Source organism: Octopus bimaculoides, chromosome 5 (assembly GCF_001194135.2).
Source record: "Octopus bimaculoides isolate UCB-OBI-ISO-001 chromosome 5, ASM119413v2, whole genome shotgun sequence".
Lineage (NCBI taxonomy): Eukaryota > Metazoa > Mollusca > Cephalopoda > Octopoda > Octopodidae > Octopus > Octopus bimaculoides.
This window is the reverse complement of record NC_068985.1, coordinates 69,428,876-69,434,619: the sequence shown is the minus strand read 5'-3', so window position 1 is coordinate 69,434,619 and position 5,744 is coordinate 69,428,876.

Genomic DNA, 5,744 nt, shown 5'->3' with positions numbered 1-5,744 from the left:
GTGTGTGTGTGTGTGTGTGTGTGTGTGTGTGTGTATGTGTGTGCGTGTGTGTGTGTGTGTGCGTGTGTGTGCGTGTGTGTGCCTGCGCGTGTGTTTGCAATATATATATATGTATGTATGCATGCATGTAGTGTGTGCATATGTATGACATAATATACATACATGCATAACACACACATATATACATACGCATGCGTATATATATGTGTATGTGTATATGTGTGTAAGTGTGTGTGTGTGTGTGTGGTGTGTCTGTGCAATTCTCATTAAGCAGATTACATTATTTGAAAATGACAAGTAATCCTCACACCGAGACAACATCACACACACAAACACGTACACATGCACACACACACACACTCACACACATACGCACACAAACACACGCACTCATACATACACAGATGTGCAGACATGAATCCATAATAATAGAAGTATATTGTAATTTTATTTGCTATGAGGAGTTGGATGCTTTTTTTTATTAAAACAATTGTTTTTGCACCTGAGTGGTCTTCTATTGCAAACCACTCAGACATGAAGTAGAAGTGTAAGTTAAAAGCAAACAATACTACTAGACGTGTATAGAGCCATAAACGAAAAACATAAAAAAATCAGTGTATTTTTTATTTTGCACTTTCATTACGGCTGAGACGAGGAAAGTTATCATCCACCCATAATGGTTTAGTATAGCCTCCACGAATGTTTGATTAAAGGGAAGAAGTAACTGTGACATTAATGCTATCTGCATATTAGTATTTTATTCTAATACTTCTACAAGTGTCGATCTAGTAAAGGCACCTAAAGCACAATAGATTGTGTAAAATTAGATATAAATTCGGTTGTTACATGAATAATTCCGTTCGATTTGGCTTCCACAGTTTACGTCTAATTTCACACAAAATATTCGGATCCAGCCAGCATTCTCTAATAAGATTTTATAAGAAAAACGGGGCAACAATACTGTGCAATCAACTCCTTTAATTTGGAGAAAATGCCATTTTATATAATATAAGGTCAGTTGATAGACAAGATCGTTAGAGCGTTTGGCAAATGGCAAATGTGATATATGTTCTGAGTTCGAAATCTATTGATGTAAACATCGCTTGATGATTGTAAATGTAAACAAAATTAATGAGGAGTGCATCAATGGATTATATAGAAGTAACAATTCATGTCACCTTAAATTTCTCCCCTTTTACTAGCATAGGTAATAATTATATTTTTAATAACACACTTGGAAATGAAAATATTTTGAGGCAAAAAAATGTTTTATATATATTAGATAGATAGATATATATATAACATATAGGAAACTTCTGACACCTAGAAGTGGAAAGAGCGTGGAAAATGTGATCCACTTGGTAAGTGGTTGTGAGAGATTTGCACAAAATGTATGGAAGCGTCTCCACGATAAATTGTGTGTGTATTTTCATTGGCTCTTATGTCTTAGATACCAATACGAAGTGACAGAGAACTGGTATGAGGGTGTACCAAGAAAAATTATGCCGGTGGATAGAAAAGTAACGATACTCTAGGACTATGATTTGAAAATGGGAATAGCAAGACTGTATGTAGCGAGGCTGTATGGAATGCGAGAGTGTAATATGAAAGTGATACCAGTGGTGATCGGAACATTGGGCTCAATCCCATTGAAACTTCAAGACTTCTAAAGGCAACTGTAAATCCCATGCAAGATTGATGTGTTTCAAAAAGTAGCCTTATTGGATACTGCTCACATCTGAAGGAAAGTAATATCTGTCAGAGGTTCTTGTGGCTTAACAGATGACTAAAGACATCGGTGCATATTTACCTACAATATATTACGAAGGAAAAATATTATTATTATTATCATTAATAATAACAATAATAATAATAATAATAATAATAATAATAATAATAATAATAATAATAATAATAATAATAATAATAATAATAATAATAATAAACGACATGAACGAAAGGACAAGAGAGAATCTGCGGCGAGTGAGAAAAGTATTGTCCTCAAAGCTGAATGCTAGAAACATAATTTCGGCGATAAACTCGCGCGCAGTCGCAGTTGTTTGGTATGGCCTTGTGATGTTGTAGTGGACAGACGAGGAGATAAAAGAGATAAAGACTCAAGAAAGTTGCTAACGATACGTACGGCTCATTATCCACGTGCAGACCTAAACATGAAGAGAGCAATTGGAGAAAGAGGGCTGGTAAGTGTAGAAGACTGAGTATGAATCGAACTCGAGAGCTTAAAGATATACCTAACCCAAAGAAAGGAAACCTTGGTAGTGTCAGGAAAGGGGAAGTATTGGAAGCAGAGTAAAAAAAGGAAAAACAAAGGAAGAAGTACAAAAGGGACATGAAGAAGAATTACGCAAGAAGAGAGAACACAATCAATTCCATGTAGTCACAGCGGAAGTTGCTGGAAAGTATAGGTGGAAAGGCTAAAGAGCGGAACACTGAAAAAAGAGATCGAGAAGACTATACTGGCAGCGCAAGACTAAGCTTTGGCCTCGAACTAGAAAGTCAACCTCTGGAATGAGCAAGTGTCACATTTGTAATACAATGGATGAAACCATTGCCCATATCACAAACGAATGCCCTAGACTTTCCAAAAACCACCAGAGGTTGTGGAGACACGATCAGGTAGCGCAAGTGGTACGTTGGAAACTGTACAAAAAGTGAGGGCTAAAGAGACGCAAATAGCGGTGTAGGAGAATAGCAAAATCTTCTGGGATTTCCCAATCCAAACAGAATGTGTACTAGAGTATAATAAAGCGGACCTTGTGGTGGTCGATAAGACGCACCACATGTGTTATATTGTTGATGTTGTATGTACCTTCTACCCATGAATAGTCAAGAAGAAATGCGAAAAATAGATAAATGCAACAAATCGTATGTACGAAATAGCCTGGTGGTACGCGTAGAATAATTAGGAAAGTATTAGATAACTGAAATCCTCCTCGGAAACTTATAAATACTTTGTCCTTATTTTTAATGCAGTCTGCCTTAGGTATACTCCTGATTGAAAACATATGCTTACAAGGTGTATGATGAATATCAACCATCTTGTCTTCATGGCTGATTTCAAAAAATATCGCGAACTCGTAACTGCTGTCGTTCTTTCATACTGTCAAACAGTTTAGATATGATACCAAAATGCATTTTGGGCTTCATAAGAGGGAACTATCAAAATCTTTCATCTATACCCTAGAGTGGGATACCGAATAAAAGAATTAGAATCTTAGGGATATTATAAAAATCTAGTTGTCTATGAAGAGATATAATTACGCACATACTAATGACAGGAAACATAAACATAAAATAGATGCTATCATATAGTGAAATCTCTTCTGCGGCCATAAACACGTTAACCATGCATGTGATTACATACAGCTTCAATACTATAAGCTCGTCAACATATCTTCCGAGAAAATAAGGCAGTCGTTGGTTAATAAAATCGCAAATACCATTCAAATTTGAATGTTTCTGTCTATTTGGAACAATCAAACTATCGATGCTGACGCGGCTCCCGAAGCATAAGGATGCCAAAATGTTGCAATCAGTGACGAAAAATACTTTCGGGATAAGCAGCTAGATGAGCCAGTACACAGTTATAATGTGCCCTCAAAAGAAAAAGCCAAAGAAATAAAGAATATAAGGAGCTTACTTCCTAACCGCGTACTTTCTGGATCAGTCTCTCTGCGTAGCATCTTGGGCAAGTGGTTTATACTAGACCCTCTTGCCAAACAAATACTTGTGAGTGAATTTGATTGACGGAAACTTAAAGAAGCCCGTCGTATATATATATATATATATATGTGTGTGTGTGTGTGTGTGTGTGTGTGTGTGTGTGTGTGTGTGTGTGTGTGTGTGTGTGTGTGTGTACATATATATGTATGTGTATCTGTGTCTCTTTTAACTTAGCGGATCAGCAAAAGGACCAATAGAATAAGTACTAATCTTGCAAAGAATAAGTCGATTTTTAAGACTAAAATCGTTTAAGGTGGTGCTCCAGCATGGCCAGAGAAAAATGACTAAGATAAGTAAAAAATAGGAGAGAAGAAATTAAAGAAATATATCTAAAAAGAAACAAAACGAGGCTTTAATATAGTAGTGAAAATCGGAGTAAAATACACTGAGTGGAAAATGCCTCTTTGGCACTCATTAGAACAAATCGTTACATATCAGCATTTGTTATGCTCCGAGGAATATATTATCACTGCTGAGGATAGATGGAAAACCTAATTATACTAATAATTTTTTCTACTAAAGGCACAAAGCATGACATTAGAGGAAGAAGACTAGTCGATTACATCGACCTCAGCTTTTCACTTGTACTTAATTTATCGACCCAGAAAGGATGAAAGGCAAAGTAGACCTGGGCGGAATTTGAACTTAGAATGTAGTGACCGGCGAAATGCCGCTAAGATTTTCGTCCACCGTGATAACGATTCTGCCATTTCGTGCCTTGTAATTATACTAATAATAGTAAGAGTAATATTTTCATTACAACGGAGAAGTACTAAACCGACGATGGGTAACTTGAAATTCGTTTTAGAATATACGTAATGGAACGAATTTTAAAAGATTATAAACCATAATTACTCTGAAATGTAACAAGATCAAAACAATCTATTCTATAGGTATAAGGTTTGAAGGTTTGAGTCAGAGACTTTCCGATTACATCGAACCAACAATTCAGCTAGTAGTCATTTCACTGATCTGGAAATGATAAAACGCAAAATAGACCTCGGTGGTACTCAATGCAGAACATAAAGATGGATGAAATCGCGCTCAGTATTTTCTCCAGCTAGCTAACGATTCTCTCAGTTAGGCGGCTAAATAATAACAATATAGTAAAACACATTAATTAGAACAAAGTATATTGATAAAGATTTACACGTTAACTTACGCTGATTTAAGCAGTCCTGATAAATCAAATATTTATGTATCGTACACAGAGATACACAAACCTATTTTGGAGATCTTTTGAATTGCTGTGAAAAAATGTCACATGGGGATCGTAATATTTGGTCGAAGTTTGCCCTTCTTTACTCCCTGGTCACTTTCTAACGCAGCTTTCATTTAGAAATCCATTGTCTATGCATTGTAAGTGATACATTGTGTTTCTGTTAGTTTCCTGAATTGCTGGAAATTTCATTTAGTTGCGGTGATCCATTTTCCCTGGGACTTGTTATGATTATCGAAGGCGTGAGTAATCCCTGTCAGACTACTTCTTGACATCTCCCCAACTGAGGATGGGTAATTCCAGGTTGATAGTACTAGATGTTACTGCTATTAGTGACCTCGGCATTTATGGCTGAAAATGAGATGGAATTTCGGTTTCATGATTCGTTGTGGCATTGAAGATGAGCCAGATTTATTAATTTGCCCAGAAGATATTCCTAGCATAATCTTAGGACCAGAAACCTCCATGAATTGCTTTAGGTAGTTTTAAATATGTGCAGGAAGCCTATTGCCACATGTATGTGAGGTACGTTATCTACATTCAGTACTTAAACATACACATACAGAAACAAACGCACCCACCAAAAACAGACTCGCTAGGTGGAATAGCCGACAAGCCTTTAAAAGGGATGCCAATATGTCGTAAGATTACCAGTTGACATCTGAGCAAATTGGAACAGCTGAAATTGTATTATGTGCTTTGCTCAAGAACAAAGCATCGCCGTCATGAACACTCTAGACTCCAAGTTACATCATTATACATACATCCATACTTAAATGTC